At 50.9% G+C, this 22,399-nt stretch overlaps 1 protein-coding gene and 1 long non-coding RNA gene across 6 annotated transcripts in view; one reads left to right on the top strand and one right to left on the bottom strand.

The window, feature by feature from the left end:
* Positions 1-2,023: 2,023 nt before the first annotated feature.
* Positions 2,024-20,612, bottom strand: LOC118662918. Its single transcript, XR_004969928.1, has 3 exons — positions 20,473-20,612; positions 3,578-3,647; positions 2,024-2,149 (listed from the first exon to the last, which is right to left on the bottom strand). It is a non-coding gene; the product is annotated as an uncharacterized LOC118662918 (long non-coding RNA).
* SRC (SRC proto-oncogene, non-receptor tyrosine kinase) overlaps positions 19,471-22,399 on the top strand; it is a 52,759-nt gene continuing 49,830 nt past the window's right edge. For 3 of the 5 annotated variants that reach the window (XM_036321951.1, XM_036321953.1, XM_036321950.1), the window contains exon 1: positions 19,472-19,665. The gene's annotated coding sequence lies outside the window, so the exon portion shown is untranslated. Of the gene's footprint in view, positions 19,666-22,399 lie in introns of all 5 variants that reach the window. The other 2 variants (XM_036321952.1, XM_036321954.1) reach the window with 2 other exon arrangements.

Raw genomic sequence — 22,399 nt, 5'->3', positions numbered from 1 at the left:
GAAATCCGTACATGGGGCGGGGGGGGGGGGGCCCTCAGCCCAGCCTGCAATGATGCAAGCGTTCCACGCCCAGCCTGGCCAGAGGCCCTCTGCAGCCAGGCGCAATGCTTGCCTCATCGTCAGGGCAACAATGCAAGAGTTGCCCCTGGCTGCTCTGTGCTTGCTGCCCAGAGGCCCTCTGTGGCCAGGGTGGAATGCTTGCCTTGTTGCCGCAGCGACAAAGCAAGCATTCTGCCAGGCTGCTCACACTGTCCGCTCTCAGCGGCCACACCACTGGGGGACTCCGGCGGAGCTGAGAGGACTGGGTGCCACCATCTTGTGGCTATGGGTGCCACCATCATTGTGATGGGGTGATGGTTAATTTGCATATTACCTTTTAATTAGATAGGGTTGGAATGTAAGCTCTAAGAAGAAAGGAATTTTATTGTTCTTGTTTATAGATGAGTCCCCAAGGCCTAGAAGAGTGCCTGGCACATGGTAGATGCTCAATAAATATTTGCAGCATGGATGATATTAGGAGAAGGTGGCCTGCCCTAGCAATATAGCATAGTGAATAAACATTCATGTGCCCAAACAGTCTGTATACACAACTCCATCCTCACAGCAACCCCATGAGGATGGTAACATGATCATCCCCATTTTATAGATGACGGCATGGAGGTACCTGGAATTGAACTCAGGCACCCTGACTCCTGGCCCCACTCTGAGTCATTGTGCTGCCTCCCCGCTTTTTACCCTGGAATTCTCAAGGAGGGCTCTCTGCGGCGGGAAAAGATTCGGCCCAGGTTCTGGAGGCATCATTATCCAAAGGACTAAATCACTAATGGTAAAATTATGCTCTAGAGTGGAGTTAAAAAATCTTATTGAAGTGAATAAACATAAATGAACTATTTAAAGTGTACAGTTTAGTGGCATTTAGTATATTCACAATGTTATGTAACCACCACCCCTATCTAGTTCCAAATTGACTTTGTCATCCCTAAAGAAAACCCCATTAAGCAGTTTCCCCCCACTCTCCTCTCTCCTGAACCTCTGGCAACCATCAATGTACTATCTGTCAATAGGTATAGATTTACCCATTCTAGATATCCTATATAATAAAGAGGTAATATGCAACACACAAGATGGCCACCCCTATGTGGACACAAGATGGCCACCACAGGATGGCCAGCAAGGGAAGGGCAGTAGGGGGGAACCCAGGTCTGCAGGAGAGGGCAGTTGGGGGTGACCAGGCCAGCAGGGGAGGGCAGTTGGGGGCGACCAGGCCTGCAGGGGAGGGCAGTTAAGGGTGACCAGGCCAGCAGGGGAGGGCAGTTAGGGACGACCAGGCTGGCAGGGGAGGGCAGTTAGGGGCAATCGGGCAGGCGAGTGGTTGGGAGCCAGCAGTTTGGGATTGTAAGGTGGATGTCCGACTGCCCGTTTAGGCCCGATCCCACCAGGCAGTCAGACATCCCTCAAGGGGTCCCAGATTGGAGAGGGTGCAGGCTGGGCTGAGGGACACATACATCCTCATGCATGAATTTCATGCACCGGGCCTCTAGTTTTAAATAAATGGAGTAACACACAATATGTGACCTTTTGTGTCTGGCTTCTTTCACTTAACATGATGTTTCTGAGGTTCATCCTTGTAGCATGTATCATATCAGCACTTCATTCCTTTTTTATGGCTGAATAATATTCCTGAGTGTGTGTGTGTGTGTGTGTGTGTGTGTGTTGAAGGCAGCTTGGTGAATGTGATTTTGGAGCAGTCACGTTTTGAATCTGATCCTATGGAGATGTAGCTATGTGGTGTCTCTGATTTTCAAAGTTCACTAAATGGAGATCATATAACAACCTTGCAGAGCTATTGAAAAATTAGACACACTGTGTGTATATATGGTGCATAGCAGTAGTTTATAAATGGGAGCAATGAAAACGATTATTCAATCCAGAACAAAATTGTTATCATTAAAACATGATCTTGGCTTCCTCAGAAGATGAGCACGTCCTTACCCCACAGTCCTGGGAAACCAAAGTTAAAAGAAGGTTCCAAGGTTGAGCTCATGCTTGCTTTTGTAGTTGGAGAGCTCTTTTGATTTCTGGTGGATTGTGTCTTCAGTTTTCCCTTCCTCATTTATTCAACAGTTCTTCAAATTATGGAGGCTGAAAGCTACATGGCAGCAAAGGGGAGAAGAACTACCTTAAAAAAAAATTCTAAATCAATTCACGAAAGGAGTCCATTAGTCATCAGGGAAATGCAAATTAAAACCACAATGGGATACCAGAATGACGACAATAAAAAAGACTGACCGAAAAAACAAAAAGACTGACCTCAGCAAATGTTGTGGAGTCTGTGGAGTGATTGGAACTCTCGATTGCCGGTGGAAGTGTAAAATGAACCACGTTAGCAGACCATTTGGGAGTTTCTTTACAAAGTTCAGCATACATCTACCCTATGATCCAGCATTCCACTCCTAGGTATTTACCCAAGTGAAATGAAAATACCCATGAAAGTCTTGTACTAAACTCTAGCTAGAATGTTCATAGCAACTTTCATCATAGTAATAGGCAAAAACTGAAAATAGCTCAAATGCTGATCAAGGGAATGGATACACTGCAGTGTGTTTAGGCAGTGAAATGCTACACACCAAACGCAATGATCTACTCATACACCCAATAACACGAATGAACCTCAAAGCTATTATTTTAAGGGGAAAAGGCCAACATACCCACAAACACTAATACAATGCATACTGCCTGGTCCTACTCATAGAGAATTCTAAAACAGACAAGACTAATCTAGGGTGATAGAGATAAGATCAGGGGTTCCTGGGAGGATTGACCAGGAAGAGGCATGAGAAAACTTTCTGCGGTAATTGCAATGTTTTCTGTCTTGATATGCAGTCATCAAAATGGAATGTTTAAGATCTGAGCATCTCATTATGTGTAAATTACACTTTAACAAAAAATATTCCTGTGGGCCAGGTACTAAGCTATGCTCTTTGTACACATTATGTCATTTAAGTTGTCAGCAAATTCCATGAGGTAGATATTATGGTCTCTGCTTTAGAAATGAGAAAACTCAGAAAGGTTAATCAACTTACCTCAGGACACACAGCTAGAAAATTAGATTAGAACCCAGGGGGTATGACCCTAAAGCCCATCCTCAAGGATCCCTTTTTCCTCAACACATTCTCTTCCCTGAGATTTTACAGATGGGGAAACTTGAGTCCCAGTGAGGGCTGGAAACATGCTCAATACCATTTAGCTCTTTGGAATCAGAATTGAACTAGAACCCAGATCTCTTGAGCTTTCTTATTATGTCACATTCTCACTTGGGCAAAGAGATCAAGCTCACTCCTACTTCTGCCCATATTGGGGTTGGGAGCTAAAAATATAATTTTTAAAGAGTTGAGTACAGATTCATGTTGTAGGAGACCAAACTGGAGGCACAGATATCTTGTAACTTCAAAATGAGAGACAGCTTTCCACCTCTCTTCATACTGCTAGAGTCATTCCAGGTTGGTTTTCTGTGGATTATGGAAGTTTACCGTTCACTCTCCCTATAATTCGACCCGCAAGACCCCACCAGACTCACCTGTTAACCTCTGTCCATGCCTTCTTGGGTAGCCAGATGTCCAAACCTTCTAACATTCAGCAGCTTCCCTCTGCTTAATTTAAGAGGAGCAATCAATTGGAATTCTGGCATGGATTAGCATAAAAAGCAGCCAATCTAATTTGGTTTAAACTCACATCCAGTCGACATTAACAGTGGTTGCCAGGTTTAGCCCATCATGTTATTTAAAAAACACTGTTGTTTTTGGTGGTCTTAGAGGGTACCACCTTGTGTTTTGGGAGAAGTTGGCTCAAACCATGATCTTTTCCTCCCCCCAAAGCTTGCTCTCTGGAAGGAAAAATATGTATGTCCCAGCTCCCTCAGCCTCTGTCCACTAAAGGGAAACTTCATCTTGAAATTTCTTTGTCTCCTTTTTTAAAAGTTGCAGAATGTATTTCATGTTCTGTCTTTTCTCTGGAACTGGCAAATAGTGCTGTGAATGAATCACCCTGTTTCTGGGAATGTTTTGCTCCAAGAGTTCAAGGGTGGGGGTGGGTCCAACAAGCTGATAAACAGCCTCTTGAGGGATCTCTCCTCCCCCCACCACAGGGCCTGTGGCCTGTGGCCTGTGAGTTCATAGACAGGGACCATGGCTGAGCTTTCTGAGACTGCGGGGTCTAACCTGGTTTTGCAGATAAGGAAACCTAGGCTTTAGCGTTTATGGAAGGGGAGCTATGAGGCAGAGTCAGGGCCATGTATGTGAGCACGATTCGGCCCCACTGATCGTGGACCTGTGGATTGTGCCTTCATTGCTCCGAGCTTCAACTTCCTCCTCTGGAAAATGAGGGCAGGAAAAATGATGTCCCTGTTGGCTTTTAATCACTTAGGGGCTCTATGCATCTACACAGCTGCCTGGTAGAAGTGCTGAATCTGAAATGTACTTTGCCTCCCAAGCCAGAGAAGCATCAAGGCCTGTGGCCTTCACAAGGCTTCAAGCAGCTCATTTCATTCAAGTCCCTGCTCTGTCTAAACAGTGGTTCTCAACCTTCCTGATGCCGCGACCCTTTAGTACAGTTCCTCATGTTGTGGTGACCCCCAATTTCATTGTTACAAATTGAACGTAATTAAAGCATAGTGATTAATCACAAAACAATATGTAATTACATATGTGTTTTCCGATGGTCTTAGGCAACCCCTGTGAAAGGGTCGTTCGACCCCCAAAGGGGTCTCGACACACAGGTTGAGAACCGCTGGTCTAGACCCTGACCTGGGCACGGGGGACACCAAAATGGATCAGACATGGCTCCTTCCTTCAATCTGTGGGGCCAGGTAGACACACAAACAATTATAAGAGACGTGACAAGCCTGGTGATACTTTGCCTGAGGGACTTTGGGAATGCAAAGAGGGCCCTAACCATACTGCCTGGGGTCAACTATAGAAGCTCTGTGGTCCAATCCCCTGGACACTTTGTTATCCATGTCTTCTCTCATGTGGCCCCCTGACAACATCAGGCTGACCTAGGAGAACCCCCTTCTGGCTCAAGGAGCAGGGGGGATGGGATGCTGCTCATAACCCCTTTGGAAGCCTTTTCCTGTAGCTTTTTAGGAGGGCTCCTTGGGGCTCTACATGGCTTTCTTCTCATTCTATACACAATACCTCACTGTGAACCTCAGTTTTCTGATTAGTGAAATGGGCATAATGATAGTTTGTTTTCCAAGGGGTTGATGAAGGGATTAAATGAGGTACTATACATAAGGCACTTAGTTCCTGATGCAAAGTGTGCTCAGTTAAGTGTTGGCTGAGTGTTACTAGTTTTTCAACATCTCCATGGATACATAATAGGTTTCTCCAACATAATTTGGCTAAAACTGAACTCTTGACTGTTTCCTCACAGTGGACTCCTACCCAGACTTCCCCATCTCAGTAAATGATAACTCCATCCCCTCAAACCAAAAACCTGGGAATCAATCTTGATTCCACCCTCTTTTACACCCACACTCCTGATCCAAGCAGGGACTGTGGGTGCTTCCTCCAAATGCACATGAATCATGCACTTCTCACCACCTCTCCTGCCAGGGCTGAGCCCCTTCCCCCCAGAGAACTTCCCAGCCTCCACCTGCCCCCTTAATCCTCCTCCATTCAGCTGCCAGTGGGCTCTTTCAAAGCCGTACATAGGACTGTGGTGTCACCCCTCCTCACGGAACATCCACAGAGGCCTCCCAATGCATGTAAATAAAGATCACGCCCCTCACCACTGCCCAGGAGGCTTCAGGCCAGCGGTTCTCAACCTGTGGGTCGTGACCCCTTTGGGGGTCGAACGACCCTTTCACAGGGGTCGCCTAAGACCATCGGAAAACACACAAAAACATATTGTTTTTGTGATTAATCACTATGCTTTAATTATGTTCAATTTGTAACAATGAAAATACATCCTACATATCAGATATTTACATTATGATTCATAACAGTAGCAAGATTACAGCTATGAAGTAGCAAGGAAAATAATTTTATGGTTGGGGGTCACCACAACATGAGGAACTGTATTAAAGGGTCATGGCATTAGGAAGGTTGAGAACCACTGCTCCAGGCCCCCTCATGACTTTAGCTTCGTCCCCCACTGCTCTCCTCCCACCCACTGCGCCACCCGGACCAACACAAGCCAGTTCTCACTTCAGGGCCTTTGCCTGAATGCTCTTCCCCCACATCTTCCAATAGCCACTCTTTGATCCTTCATTCTTCAGCTAAAATTCATCTCCTCTGAGAAGCCCTCCCTGGCCTCCTGGCTTTGGTGCCCCCTCCCCCCTGTCCCCACTCACTCCCATCCTAGCCTGCAACACATTCTGTATTTCTGCATCAATAGCTGTGTTCTCTGGTTTATCGACCACCTCTCACCCTAACTGTGAATTTCATCCAAGACAGGAGCTGTATGTATTTCATCAACCAGTGTGCACCCACGAGACAGTAAATGTTTCATCAATTCCCAAGGCCTTAACCAGACCTCCAGACCTGGGCTCTGTGTCTTGGGGATGTTTCTCACCCTCTCTGGGCCTTGAGTTTCCAGTGCCTGGCAGGTAGAGGGGTCTGCAGGTGATGGACTCCTCCTCCTCACCCTGGCTCAAGGAGCAGGGGGGATGGGACGCTGCCCAGACTGGCCTTTCCCCTGCTGGATACATCCCAGGCATGTTTTCTCTTGTTGACACAGATAGCGATCCACAAGTGTTTGCAGAGTTGAATGTAGTCAAATAGCCCTGCCCCACGGTCCTAGAAACACAGACGCCAGCACCTCCAGGAATGAGAAGGCTGCAAGGGAGCCAGTTCAAGGCCCAGGGAGCGAATTTAACAATTGGATGGTTAAATATGTTTAATTATTGGGTGGTAGCTGTGGTCAGAAGTCAAGCACAGATCACAAGCGACAAGAGGCCTGGTTCAAATTCAGGTTGTGGGGAGGAGTTTCCCTGCCAGCTCTGGGCCTCTCCCAGATCAGGCCTCGAGATGGGAGCGGTCTCAGCCAGGGACTGCAGGCCCTGGTGGCTGAGGCCTGGGCAACATGGAGGCTGGGCTCCTTTCTGGCTACTCTGGGGATCCCTACCCCACTGAGCACTTACCTGAGCTCGAGAGTGGTGGGGGGAGGTATGGGGAGAAGGTGAGGCCAGACTCAGGGCGTGACCGGGGGCAGGATGGCTGGCTCAGTTCCTGGTCTGGCAGCCTGAGCTCATGTGCTAGCCTCAGGCAGAGGCTGGGAGAGGCTTGGCACTATTTCAAGGAACTTGGGGAATCCAGGCCTGAGATTCCTGCCCCAACAAGCATGGGGCCTGTTCAGTGTCAAGCCCTAGTCAGGGTAGGGTTGGGGCACAAGAATGACCCGAGCCCAAACTCTACCCACAGGAGCTCTTGGCCTGTGGGGGGGAATGAATGGGTTATAATGAGCATTTCTTCTGAGAAGTGCAGATGGGGTCCTTGAAGCTTTGGCCCTGGCTGGAGGGTCAAGGGAGAGACCAAAGCACGAACAGGATTAACCTGGGAGCAGAGGCAGGGAGAAGGACTGGAGGTGAGACCCTAGCTCAGGTGGGGAGTGAGCAACAGGTAAGCTCTGGGGGAAGATGCACATGGGACTGGAGAGGTCAGCAGAGCCTCCTAAGCATGGGCTTTGGCCTGAGGCCACAGGGGAGCCCCTGAAGGACCAGAAATGTGTTTTGGAAAGAAGAACATGAAGGCTGTTATAGAACCAATCAGGGATGGAAAACCAGAGGCCAGGAGATCACCAGGACACCAGGATGGGGTCTAGATGAGGGTGGGGGAAGGGACAACAGAATGGGTGGTTGGGCTGGTAGAGGCAGTAGGTCTTGGGAGTGGGGCTGAGGTGGGGTGAGGTGGGGAGGCTGGGGATGCCCACTCTTTGGCTGAAGTGCCTGAGGGGATGGAACCGCTATTTCTAAGCTGGGAACCTAGGAGGAGGGCCAGTTTCAGGGGACAGAGGTTGTGTTCTGCTTAGGATAAGCAGAGTACTCTGGGTACCAGGGTGGAGGTTGGGGGGCTAGTCTGGAGGATGAGGGATAGATGGGTCCAGAGCTCTGGAGAGAGGCCAGGGCCAAGGGTGGCGATGAAGCTGGGTGGGTGGCCCTTTCTCAGGTCTTTCCCTCAGGCTTTCTTTCAGGAGTCAGGGAGCAGGCTTGGTTAGAGGGAATTAACAGCCCTGGGGGCATCCTGGAGCCCAAGAAGGACAGGAGGGGGGGACACAGGCTCCAGCTCCGCTCCTCTGGGAGGCATGCTGAGACTTATTTGAGTTTTCAGAGGAATAGAGTTCAGGTTGCCCACAGGTAACCTGGATGACACTCCTTATGTTGGCTTCTCTCCTTCCCTAGTCCTTCCTGTTCCCTCACCGAGGTATGGAGTTACTTCCCAAATGAGTACTTGTTTTGGGCTCTGCTTCAGGAGAACCCAACTTAGAGAGAGTCTAGTTGAAGCTGTGAGACTGTGGGCTCCTCCTGGGCGAGCACTGGCTGTGTCCTCAGGCCCACACCCCTGCTCAGGCCGAGGAGTGCCCCCTCCTCATTACCTGCTTTTGCCCACCCTGGGAGGCTTTGTGGATGTAAGTAAGGCGAGCCAAGGCTGAGGGCAAGGGGAGGAGGGTCCCAGGACATCATGGGAGAGAACTGGGCACCCCCTCTGGGAGTCTCTCTCTTCCTTATCGAATGGAGCCAGAAACAAAATGAACAATAGGACCCCAGGCAGATGCACCTTGAGGGGCCAGCCCAGAGCGGGTGGGTAGAGGTCAAGTGCATGACCAGCTCATCCCTGCGCACTGTGCCCCCAGGAGCCTTGAGCTGTGGAAAGGGGAACAAAGACCCACTGTGATCAGAGTCACCAGTAGTCTGTATTGCTTTCTATTGCCCGAGTAACATGAGCTCACTGCAGAAAACGTAACAACATAAAGGTAAGCACAAAACAAAAAAAATTATTAAGGTCATTTGTGATCCCTCTGTCCTGGGAACAACTGCAGTGTTATCCCTTTTATTTTCCTAGGCCCACTTATTTTATTTTTAACAGAAATGGGATTATATCGGTAATACTATAACATTTTAATTGCCTAATATAGCATAAGTCCTTTTCATGGCAAAATGTATAGATCTCCATTGTTAATTTTAAGGCTATCATAGTTGTCCACTTCATTAATGGAATCTTAGGTCAGCTACACCAGAAAATAACAACAACAGCAACAACAACAACATCCATTTACTAAACATCTAGCATCTGTGTCATGCTAATCACTAAACCATCATATGAGGTATGTCTGGTTTACAGATGAGGAAAGCAAGGGTGAGAGGGTCAAGTGACTTGCCCGAGGCCACAGAGCTATCAAGGCAGGATTCAAAGCCAGGTCTCCGCGTACGTGCTTTTGACCAGAATCAAACTGGTGACCCTTCAGTTCACGGGTCAACACTCTAACCATTGAGCAACTGGCCAGGGCTCCACAGCTGCTCTTAACCATGATGTTGGGCCACCTGGTGGGTCCCCTTCCTAGGCCCCTATATTTGTTTCCATCCAGAAATTCTGATGATTGGAGCCTTGTGGATGCATTTTGCCAGTTCCTTTTAGAGGGAAACTTTCTATTGGGTTGGCAGGATGGGATGGGTGCAATCCTCACCATCCCATCTGTCTGCTCCCTGTAGGTCATTGAACCTCCTCCCTCAGCAGCTCTGGAAACAACCCTGGCCAGGTGCCTGAGGCTCCACTGCACAGAGGCTGCACCCGACTGGAGTCCTGGCTTCCGATTCCCCGCCCGGGCCATGGACAAAGCATGCTGGGTGCACAGGACATCGGGGTTAGAGGTCCAAGCTCCAAAGGACAGGGGCTGTGCCCGTCGTGGTCACTGCTGCATCTGTCTCCACCCACAGCATGGCGCCTGCCTGCCATGCAAGAGGTATGAGTGGATAAAGAGGATAAAGAGGCCCAGAAGGGGTAGGGGTCTCTGTGGAAATGGGGGGAAGCATGGGACTTGGTTGGAATGTCTATAAGGAGGGTTCTTCAAAAGGTCGGGGCTTCTGAGGGGATCTTTCCAAAGGCGGCAGCCCCTACCTTGACTTTTCCAAACAAGTCTGATCCCCTGGGGTGTTTTGCTAGAATCTCTATGTTTAGTCTTTAAAGACCTGACCCTGTAGAAGCATATACTTTCCCAAGGATACCTACCTTGCTAATTGTATCTAGAGGTTAATTTTAGTTCAAGCTGCTATGACAATAAAAGCCAAAGGAAGCAGGTGAACAGGGCTTCTTGGTGTGATAGCCAAGTAGTGCCTTAGCCTCTCTCTTTCACAGAAATGTGTGTCAGAGCAATCTGTTCATCTGTCGCTCAGGGTCTGCTGGTCAGCCCGGCAAAGTGGTGCCCCGTGTGAGGAACCAGGAATGCAATGAAACGCGATGGAACCCTTGAAAACTAAGAGTAAGAAAATGAAAGTAACTGTGCAGTAAGTCATTGGAGCACTCTTGGGATTTCCAAGTTCCAGGGAATTGTTTCTCCGCTAAGGAATTCACTATCTCTGTTAGGCTTCTTAAGAGTGTCAGTGTTTTCCATAAGAAAAATAAGCCTATTTCTAAAGGTAAGGGAAAAAAAAGTTTTTTCCTGTATTTGCCTAGGAAGCAAAGGTTTTATATATATACTAGAGGCCCGGTGCACAAAATTCGTGCAGGGGGTGTGTGTCCCTTCAGCCCAGCCTGCACCCTCTCTAATCCGGGACCCCGCCGGGGATGTCCAACTGCCGGTTTAGGCCCAGGGATCGGGCCTAACTGGCAGTCGGACATCCCTCTCACAATCCGGGACCGCTGGCTCCTAACTGCTCACCTGTGTGCCTGCCTGATCACCCCTAACTGCCCCCCTTGCTGGCTGGTCACCCCCAACTGCCCTTCCCGCTCCCCCCACCCCCCTGCCAACCTGGTCATTTCTAACTGCCCCCACCCACCGGCCTGGTCGCCCCTTACTGCCTCCCCCGCTGGCCTGGTTGCGCCCAACTGCCCCCTCTGCTGACCTGGTTGCACCCAACTGCACCCCTCTGCCAGCCTGGTCACCCCCAACTGTGCCCCCACCAGCCTGGTCACCCCTTATTGCCCCCCTGCCAGCCTGGTTGCCACCCACTGCCAGCCTGGTCACCCCCAACTGCCCCCCCCAGCCTGGTTGCCCCTAACTGCCCCCCTTGCTGGTCTGGTTGCCCCACGCAGCCTGCTGTTCGGTTCTTACTATTACTGTGATGGTGTCTCAGACAATTTGCATATTTCTCTATTATTAGTATAGATTATTAAAATAATTATGTTATATTAATCAGGAAGTTAATTACTTTAAATGAATAGATTACTTAATACTGTTTAGTAATAATAATAATATAGTATAATGTATTTGGCTATCTTCCCAGGGTTTGAATTTTAAGAATTGCTTTCCTTATGAAGGAAAGTTTATACTTAGGGTATATGTGAAGCTCTGTCTAATAAGGAAATAATAATTATATTCTATTTATATTGCATATTAAATAAATTCTAATATGCTTTCATTTATAACTAATTGTTATGTTATAATATTGTGGGACATTGTGTGTTGCAAAAAGAACAAGATTCTATGTCATTTATATTACTCTATAAAGTATCTAGATTTATAGAAATATTGGCAAGAAAAATCAGGAGAAAAAGAATTTGATTATAGGACTAAATGAACTAAAAGTAATGATAGTTTTGTTAATTATTATTCTCATGGCAATATGTTTGTTTGCATGAATCCAATAAGAATCTGATTTCTTCATAACAGGACATAAGTCAGTTTCCAATTGTAGTTTTATTAACCAAAACTTTACTGGAATGTCATGCCTGAAAGAGAGACATGCCAGGACTCTGGATGTCACCGAAAGCTCTAAGGAATGAAGATGGACTTTGAAGCCTATAAGCCTCTTGAAGAAATAGCCTGGTACCTTGCTTGGTCACGTAGTTCATGGCAGTCTTTGCAGGTAAAGAATGAAGGTTGCTTTCCTGAGAGATGGCATGAAAGAATCCTCCTCATAGACATTCCAACCAAGTCCCATCTTCCCCCCATGGAAGGCTTCTAAACAGGGCCCAGATGGGCTGAGGAGGGTGAGTGGGTTTGGAAGGGTGGGGAGAGGAGACGGCGGGCGGTAGCATGGGCAGATGGGTGGAGGCGGGAAGGGACAGGGTATGTTGGAGGTTGGGAATGAGACCGGGAGAAGATTGACCAGAGAGTGTTTGAGTGGCCAGAGTAGACCCATGGAGGCTCCAGTCCCAGCCTTTGGGGCAGCTTCCCAGCCACCACAGAGCCCTGCCTGGGTGACTCCTGAACGGGAGCAGAAGGAGGAAGCTGTTGGAGTGACACTCAGCCAGCCGGTGAGTGGGTGGCAGGCTTGCTTTCATTTCCAGAAGAGTCCAGGCGTTGTTGGGCTCTGCCACCCGCCCCCGCCCTTGCCCACCCCTGCTGCCTTGGCCCTGGGCTCAGGAGATGGTGAACCCCAAAGACAAGAGCAGCCAGGAAGGAGGCATCACGGCCAGGAACTGGGGAAGTCCCATTGCTTGGGAAAGCCCAGGGAGAGTGGCCTGTCTCCTCTGCCACATCCTTCCTGCCTGGCAAACTCCTTCCCAGCCATCAAGACCCACCCAATCTAAATGTCCCTTGTCTGGGAAACTCCCCAAGTACCCCCCTACCAGAGCAAACTTACAAATCGCCCCCTCTCTGAGCTCCTCCAGCACTCAGACGGCACTTATACAGAAAGGAAAGGCGTACTGTTCATTGAGTGCCTGCCGTGAACCAGGCTGTGCTGGGCGCCTTGCAGCCTCCACACCACACGGGATCCTCTGTGTCACCTACGGTCAGTTTGGTCACCAGCTGCATTTTACCCAGCAGCACAGGGAGCTGAGCAGGTTCTCATGTGTGGCAGATGGTGGGGCTGTGTCTTCTGGACACAGAAGCTCATGGCTCTCTATCTACCCACCCTGCTCAGGCTGTTTCAGCATCTGTCTCCCCTTCTGGCTCGAAAGCTCCAAAGGGCAGGGTCTGTGTCCCTGGACACCTGGCCCAGAGGCAGTGCTGATCCGTGGACAAATCTTTGAACCTCTCCATCTGTCTTCGCCGTGACGATGACTCAGGCTGGCGCCGTGTATATGCAGTAGGCATTTAATACATTCTTGTGACATGGAGGAACCTTGACCCTAGTCCAGGCTGCCATAAACTTGCAGGGTGACATTGGGCAAGTCACTTTCACTCTCCGGTCCTCAGTTCCCCCAATTTTCGAAGGAAATGTTTAGAGACGGCTCTCTCGGCTCCCTGCCTGTCCTAAAATTCTGTCTTTTGCTCTAGAACACAGCATGGCATGTGCCCCACAACCAGTTTCCCCTATTATAAGCATCTTATATGACAACTAAAGAACCAATATTGATACATTATTATGAACTAAAGCCCATACTTTATTAAGAGCTCCTTAATTTCCCCATAATGTCCTTTTTCTGCCCCAGGGTCCCATCCAGGGCGCCAGGTCACATGTAATCATCACGACTCCTCAGGCTCCTCTTGGCTGTGGCAATTTCTCGGTCTTGCCTTGTTTTTGATGACCTTGACCATTCTGAGAACTGTCAGCTATTGTGTACAATGTCTCTCTATTGGAATTTGTTGGTGTTTCTCGTGATTACACTGGGATAATGGGTTCTGGGGAGGAAGGTCACAGAGGTGGTGTGCTATTCTCATCACATCATATCAAGGGGACATTTTGTCACTGTGTCTCACCCCTGTCATTGCTGACCTGGGTCACCTGGCTGAGGCAGTGTTTGGCCAGGTCTCTCCGCTTTGTAAAGTTATTCCCCCCCTTTCCCATGCCGTCCTCTTTGGAAGGAAGGAAGTCATGATGAGCAGTCCAGGCCTAACTAGTAGGGAGTTAAGCTCCCTTCTTGAGGGCAGAGTATAGGATTAGCATTTTTCTTCTTTAATATCTACTTTTTGAAGTATCCTACAAAACATGGCTACATTCCATCTTCCCAACAGACCTGGGAAATGTGGGAGACGGAGAAATTCTGTGAGGTGGAAGTCAAGGCTCAGGGTCTGGGATCAGTGATTGGGTGGGGCTCTGTGGGTCCTGCTTCTCCCTCTTGGATGTAAAATATGTGAGAAGCGAGACTCATAGAAGGTTTGGACAGGACAGAACCATAAAGCCCGAGTTTCAGACTCAGGAAGGCTTGAAATGGGCCTGGGTTTGAATCTGAGGTCCCTCCCTCCCTCCCTGTGACATATCACTTTGTCTCACCTCAGTTTCCTCATCTGTACAATGGGGATAATAATAGGTCTGACATGCAGTGCTGTGAAGAACAAATGTGATGCTACACACAGCCCCAGACCAGGGCACTGCCCAGGAAACTGCCCAGAGTGGCCGTGAGCCATCGCTATGATGATTATTTTTACAATTGTTCTTTGAAGCTCTCCTGTTGCAGGCGGCCTCCTCTCTGCTCAGCAGGTTTTTATCCCTGTTGAGTCACAGCCCTCGCTGCAGATTTCCGCCCTGCCCTCTGCCCTCCTGCCAGGCCAGGAAGATCAAGGGCCCCGGCTCCTGCTATCTTCTCTCGCACACATTCTGAGATATGGTGGAAGGAGGCTGGGGATGGAGGGGGCCTGGCTCTGCCTGCCAGTGACTCTCCTTTGACCTTGGGAGAGTGCCTGCCCCTCTCTGGGTCTCCACTGTGGCCTGAGGGGAGTAATGTGAAGGACGGACGGCTGACTTTCCCTGCACTTGACCTTCACACAATATTGGTGAGGCCAGACGTGTCACCTATTTTCACATAGGAATCCCCTGTTTCCTCTGACATCCCCTGTTTCGTCTCCAGAATCTGGGGTGAGTAGAGAAGTGTCTGGGCCTCAAGCTTCCCATCTGTGCATTGGCCATACAGCCCCAGGTGAGGCTGTGAGGATTTTGATTATGTATGGCTGTGATCAGTGGTTAATGCTGTCATTTGTATGTTATCACTTGGGCTTCTACAGTCTCCATCCCTTTCCTGGAGGGAAGGCAGACGCTGGAGCAACTGCTGGCAGCTGGCTACCCCTTTTGGTGGCCGGCCTCTGAGGGAGAACATGCTTACCTGCTCTTGGCTCCTTCTGACTCTCGTGAGGATAGGGAGGGACCCTTCTCTCGTGTGCTGTGTTTTAGGCCTTTGAGTAAGTCTGTCCTCATTCCTGGAACCTAGGTATGTGCCCACATACTGGCACTCACACACCGATGTAAGCCGGGGCTCTGCCTCAGCGGGTCCGCAGCTGTGGCTGCCATCAGCGAAGAGGCCTCCAGACTGCTTCTCCCTGTCCCTGCATCTGCTTCCCACTCAGTGACCCTGCACTGTTCACAACCCTGCATGGCTCCCCACTGCCTCCAGGATAGAGGCCAAGCCTGGCATTTAAGGATCTTTAGGGCTAATCCCAGCCCGAAGTCCCACCCCAATTGCCCCACTCCAGCCACCCATCAGGTTGTGTTCCATTAGCACTGCTCTGGTTGGAGTTCCAAACATAGCAGTATTTTTGGCCTCTGTGCCTTTGCTCATGCTGTTCCCTCTGCCTGGACACCTTCTCTGTCCATTGTCACCTGAAACCATGTCTTCAGGCTTCTGTACTCTTCATAGACAGTTCCTTTCTTCACTGGCCCTGCTATTCCAACACGCATGCTGGGTTAGGGCCGCTCCTCTGCGCCCCTCCAGCCTCCTGCGCTTGCCCCATCACCACCTAGAACTCTGGTCATGCTTCCCTGCTCCTCCAGGCTATGAGCAACTCCAGGCAGAGACCAGATCTAGTTTGTTTACCTCTGTATCCCTAGCACCTAGTACAGAACATGGTAGATGCTCAGGAGATATTGACAGACCAGAAGAAAGAGTAAGGCTTAGTCAGAGGCTAGGGGGTGGAGAGAGCTTCAGACAGAGGGACCAGCAAGGGTAGAGGACTCAGGATGAAAGGAGCTGCTGTGACGGAGTTACAGCACAGATGCAGGTTGGACAGAGTTGGGAAGAGAGCCTGCAAGGGAGGCCTGAGTGGCTGGTAAGGGCCTGATCAGCTGATGTACCGAGGAACCAGATATCTCTGGGTAAATTGCAGTGCCATGGAGGTGGCAAGCCCATTCCATAACCTCAAGCTAGAGCCTGCACATATTTCCACCCTGACCTATGCCCTGAGCCAGGTGGCTTTGAACAGACAACTCACAGCAAATTATCTGGGGAATGACAGGGCTGGTCTGGAATTTGCCGCTGAGTGCCTGTGATGGGTCCAGCCTCCTGGTCACTGCTCCAAGAGCTTGGAGTGGGCACAGCAAATAGACCACCATCAAGCCAGAGCCATCAGGGTCCTGGGTGAGGTGTGGGAAGTGCCCCAGATCCTGTGTCATGGGAAAGCTCTTGCCAAAGAGTCTGTTGCCAGTTGTGTGGCGCCAGGCCTCACGCCACTGTCTCCATCCTGCCCTCAGGTATGGCTTTGATCCAGGTGGGGGGAAGGAGGGGAAGCGGTATCTAGAGATAGACGAGTGTGTACAACAGGTGTTCACCATCTCAACAATGTTGACATTAACATCTGTCATCTGCTGGGTGCTTTGGGTTGGGAAACTGTCCTTGGTGTTCCAGGCCTGGCCCAGGGCTGTGTATATCATTGGTGGTCAATAAATGTTTGCTGTCCATTAATGATGATGAATGATTTGGGGGTATTAAGCAATGAGTTGCTATTTTACTAACAATTTTAAACAAAATAATGCAGAAAGAGTCACTTATCCATCAGGCCAGACCACCAACTCTTGCATCTGCATAATCCTGGGAGATGGTGGGGTTGTTGCCCCATTTTATTGATGAGTAAACTGAGACTCAGAGAGGGCGGGGTCACAGAGTCAAGGACTGAAAGAGTTGGAACATGAATGAGCTCTTGTGTGTGGATCCCTAGTCAGTGTGTTCTCTCCAGCCAACTGGGCAGCATCTGCTCTGTGCTGGGCAAGGGCCAGGCCATCGTGCCTGCCTTCAGAGTGAGGACAGACACCCCCCGAATGGATGGGGACACCTCGAATGGATGGGGTATGCCTCCATCAGAGGCATTTCAGGAAGCATGTCCTGGAGGATATGGCATTTACTTGGGACCTTGATGGATAGGGAGGGTTGGGAAGCTAGAGATATGGGGTGAGCATTCCTGGCAGGGCAAAGGCCCGGAGGGATGGCTGAAAATAATGAATATTTCCAAGGCTCAATAATAAAACCATTGTGCTGGCCACATCCTCTTGAAGTGCCTCCTGAGAGCCTCAGCAGCTGAGACAAGCCCTCGGAGCCAGTGGTTCCAGACAGAAGGCTACATCTGTGCTGGCAAAGCCAAGACTTGTACAGATGATCCCCGCTGCTCCAAGAGAGTGTGTAGCGGTATGAATGACAAGGGGTCACACATACTGAGCTTACAGCACCTCATTTCATCCTCACATGAGTCTTCTGAGGGACGCACAATATGTAGCCTATTTTTCAGGCTCAGAGAAATGGCAGGCTCAAGGTCACATCCAAGAAGTTGAGACTTGAACTCAGGTCTGTGGGTCCAAAGTCTCTACTTTTAAGGCCTTTGCCATCCCTGCTCTAGGAGCCCAGGACTTTCACTTGAACTCTTGGGCATAAATCTAGTGATGTGCTGGTGAGTATTTAACAACCAGCTTTCTGGAAGGGGGGAAAAAAGCCTTAATTTGCAGTGTTTGCCAATTTCCAAGGTGTAAATAATCCCACAGTGACTGATATCAAGCTACCAATCATTGAGGTTGAAGTTGGGAAAAGATGAAGAAAATTTGCTCTTGCAAGTGGTAAGATCCAGCCCCAGCACATCACTGGATGAATATCTCATCCCTCGCTCCATGTGGCCAATAAAGACCTTCAGCTATGTCTGCAGAGTGAATGAGGGTTGAGAAACCTGCTTCTCCAGCCAGGGGCCCGCCCAGAATCCTGGGAAGCTGAGGTTAATCTGTAAGCCAGCCTTGTAAACAAGTGAAGCCATCTCACCAGTCACCAGCAGAGGATGGCCTCTGGTGCTGGCTCTTCCGTTGGCTTGCTATGTGACTTCCAGCAGCCCCTCCCCCTTCAATCCTCAGTTTACTAAGCATAAGAGTTACCATTTGTGGAGCATAACCTCAAACACCCTCATACTTGTCAGTTTTAAACTTCCCAGGAGTCATCTGTGACCATGTTCACTCCTATGACTTGTACAAGGTGCAGCAGGTAGGCAAATAGCTTACATTTGAACCCAGATCAGTCTGGCTCAGGGCCTTGCTCATTTCTGGTCTCCTGGGTGCTATTTTTATGCCCTGAGGCCTTTGCCTCCCATATGCTAGGGTTCTCCTCCCAGCTCCTCTCAGGAGGTATCCAGGCCTGGTGCCAGTTGACCTGGCTGGGCCTTAGTTTCTCATCAGTGAAATGGGAGAACTTTCAGAGAAGGAAACAGCGGCATTTAAAGCTGATTCCGGCAATGATTCCAGGAGGACAGGTGAAGAACCAGGGTGGGTGTGGTGCTGACCCCCAGTAGGGCAGCCTGGGCCAGGAGGGGTGGGAGTAAGGTGAGGTCAGATAGTGGTGGTGGGTGGCATTGTGGCTAAAGCGGCATTTCCTCAGTGTCCACTTTCTCGGCTTTACTCCCTGCTCCCTGCATCCAGGTGCACTTCGCCTTTTTATCTGCTTAAAAGGGTAATAATTATCACTAAAGACCTGCTTCAGCCCCTTCCTCAGCAATAATATCCAGAACTTGGTGACTTTAATGGGCTGCCTTAGTTGCTTTTTTAAAAAGAGCACATTAAAATGAACACGAATCTATTAAAAATACATGTGTCTCTTCTCCACACTGTGTCTCAGGCCCCAGTCCCCACTTTGGGAAACTAAGATCAGAGTCCAAGGTCTAGGTTCTTGTAGGTGACCCCCTTCTCCCTGCCTCAGTTTCCTAATCTGTAAAATGGAGATAATCATCCCCCCAGTCCAGCTGGTTGTTAGGAATGGATCCTAAAGCCTACCAGAGCCATTTAGCATGGCACCTGGAAAGAAACGAGGGCTTCATTAGTGCTGATATTATTATCATTATTATTATTATTAATTACTATTACTAATATTGCAACAGAAGTAGATTTGGAGTAAATAGGGTGGGTGGATTGGGGGGAATTAAAGAGGGGCATTTTGGCACAAGGACCCATGGGGGTCCTCCAGGGTGGGGCGTTCTTACCGGGCGGGGTGGGGGGCGGGTCTCCTGCTCCGCGTGCCTCGGTCCCTCCCCCCCGCCCCCCCCCCCCCCCCCCCCCCCCCGGTGGCTCCAGTGCTAGGGGGCCGCGCACGGGTCTCTCGAGTCACCGGCGGGGAATCCTCCCTCCGCGCTTCCTCCTTCCTCCTCCTCCCGGAGGCCTGCCGGGCCCCTCCTCCCCGCTCGTGCGCTCCCTCCCTCTTCTTCCCTCCCTCCCTGGGCCGCCTCCTCCTCCTTCTCCTCCTCCCTTTCTCTCCCGCTCTGTCTCTCCCGGCCCGGAATCCATTCCGGCCTGGGAGCCGGAGCGGCCTGGCCGCCGTCTGCCCGACCCCCTGGCCGTCTGGCGGTCCGCCCTCCCGTGCGTCTGCCTGCTGGTGCGCCCGCCTGTCCGCGGCCCAGGTGAGCACACCCCCGCCCCTCCGTGGGCGCCCTGTCTCAGCCGGTGTTGGGGAGCCCCCGTCCGGGACCACCCTGGCGTCGGATCGCCGGGCCGCGGGGGCTCCTGTCCACCCCTCCACCCCCCACCCCGGCGGAGCCGCGGTCTCGGAGCGCTGGGCGGGCGCACCGGCTTTTGCCCAGGTCGGCCTTTTGTTGTGATGCGGCGGAGGGAGGGGGCTGGGCGGGGGGCTCCGGAGTCCTGTCCCTGCAGGGTCCTGTTCCGCCTCACCCTGCCCCTCAGAGCCCCCTGAGAATAGCCAGCCGGCCCAAGCCCTCAGGCCGGGTCTAGGCCAAATCTAAAATCTGAGCCAGTCGGCGCCACCTCTGGCCACGGCAGCCAGCCGGGCCTGGTGCCCCCGGCCCAGGATGGGAGGTGGAGGGGGGGTCCCGCAGCACCCAGGCCTGGGGGCGCCGTGCTGGGCACCAGAATCTCTGTCCTCCTGGGGCTGTGGGTAGGGTCTGGTGCCACTGGCTTGGAAGGGACTGGGCCAGACTGTGCTTGGGCCCTCCTGTGCCCAGCCCCCAGACTCACCCTGATGGGGCCCAGAGGCCTACCTGCCCAGAAGTTGACAAAAGTTTTGGATTTTCACCACCAGGCTGGGTCCACCTGCCTGCCTGGCCTGGGGTTGGGCCTGGGTGTCCCTGCTGGGTATCCTCAGACAACTAACTGCCTTCCCTCTCTGAGCTGGAGGGTCTTCATCCGTGGCCAGTGGGCCTGGCTGGGATTACTGGGCTGGTGGAAGGACGGGGGTGAACACAGTATCTCACCTGTGGGCTCTCAGTTCAGTCTCGGGGGCTCTCAGGCCAGCTTGAGCGTGGACAGAGCATGTGGGGCCCTGGGTGAGGCTTTCTGAACTTCAGGGATTCTGTACAATTGGAGCAGTGGTGCCTGGGTGAACTGGGGTGAGTCCAGGCCCAGCTACAGTGAGTGGAGATCAGACTGTTTTCAAGAATGGGCTGGGCTGGTCCTACTGCCAACCCTCTTCTCAGCCTCCTGGCTGGGGATACCAGGCTCTCATCTCACTGGGTGACCTGGGCCAAGGGACTGCCCTCTGAATTCCCATATGTGGAATGGGAATCCTTAGGGCAAGAACCTATGTGTTTCTGCATGTAGGGGCTTGACGTGTAGTAGGTGCTTAATAAATGAGCACTTCACTGGATGATTTCCTAAACTGGGTGGGAGGTGAGGTCATAGGCCCTGGTGGGACTCGTCTCCAGAGAGGAAAAGGCACCCCATAACCCCCTGAGAAAGAAACAGCCCCAGCACAGCCCTGCCACCCAGCCGCTGTGTGACCGTAGGCAACGCACTGCTCCCTCTGGCCTCCGTTTTGAAATGGGCCAATGAGAATGATAGCTGCCAACATCTACTGAGCACCTCCTGCGAGGTAGGAACTCTTGTTTATCCTCGTTTTGCTGATGGAGAAACTGAGGTGTAGAGAGGGGAAGTGACTTGACCAGGGCCACACAGTTTGACACGGAATTAGAACCTAGACCTCAGGGACCCCAGTCCGGCTGCCCTCACACCCGTCCAGTGTTGGGGGAGCAGGAGTTGCCCGGTGTGCGACCAGGCACATGGCATTGTCGGAAAAGACTATACCGATGGGTGATTGCATGGAAGACACGAGCCGTTAGGTGATGTGGTGTGTCTTGGTGATGTGGTCTTTCCACCCAGGGAAATGATTTATGGTGTGTCACCTCTGTCAGCTGACTGCCTGGCCAGGTCCTCCTATGTGGCCCCTGGGCCTTTGCTCCTGAAGTTGTCCCTGCCAGGGCTGCCCTCTCCTCCGACCTGCTTATCTGCTCTTGCCCTTTGAGGCTTAGCTTAAGGCCCACCTCTCCCAGGAAGGCCCTCCTCTGCCACCTCTCCCCCAGCTTTCTCCTCCTCTCCCTTAGCCTCTTCCTGGAGCTTGAATTATCCCTAGCTCATAGCCAGTTCTTGCTTTTGCTTCTTCCCTGATTGTGCCCTGGGAACTAGGCAGGAGATGGCTCAGTGATCTGTTGACAGACACCCTCTCACCGCCCTGGCCCTCAGTGGACCCCGTTTTTCCCAAACCCACCTTGATACAAGCACCCATGACCATGAGCACCGACTGTGTACTAGGAGCTTTGAACTTAGGCTGAGCAGTGTGGTGAGGGGGTTAGCAGTGGGAGCTGTAGGGAGCCATTGGGAGGCTTCGAGGAGGTGGTGCTGAGAGGAGTAGCAGTTCACTTAACAAGGGGACAGGGTTTTCTTTCTTTGCTTTTGATACTTCCCAGGGCCCCTGGGGTTGTGGGGAGGAGTTGGCCTGGGTGGGTTCTTGCTGGGGAATTGTGAAGAGATCCCTGGCCTCCCAGAAATTTGGGTCTGGAGGGTGAGCCAAATAGCAAACAAGTTGCCAAATGTATTACTATATAATCACAGATGTGATAAGGGCTCAGAGAAAGAGGTGTGGGATACAGAGGAATCTTGAAGGAAGCGCGGAGGAGTTGGTCAGGCATGGAGCTAGGGCAGGAGTGGGCAAACTTTTGACTCGAGGGCCACAATGGGTTCTTAAACTGGACCGGAGGGCCGGAACAAAATCATGGATGGAGTGTTTGTGTGAACTAATATAAATTCAAAGTAAACATCATTACATAAAAGGGTACAGTCTTTTTTTTTTTTTTAGTTTTATTCATTTCAAATGGGCTGGACCCGGCCCGCGGGCCGTAGTTTGCC

The sequence above is a fragment of the Myotis myotis genome, unplaced genomic scaffold (assembly GCF_014108235.1).
Source record: "Myotis myotis isolate mMyoMyo1 unplaced genomic scaffold, mMyoMyo1.p scaffold_m19_p_9, whole genome shotgun sequence".
NCBI lineage: Eukaryota > Metazoa > Chordata > Mammalia > Chiroptera > Vespertilionidae > Myotis > Myotis myotis.
The sequence above is the reverse complement of the archived record's forward strand: the minus strand, read 5'-3'. Positions and strand labels throughout refer to the sequence as shown.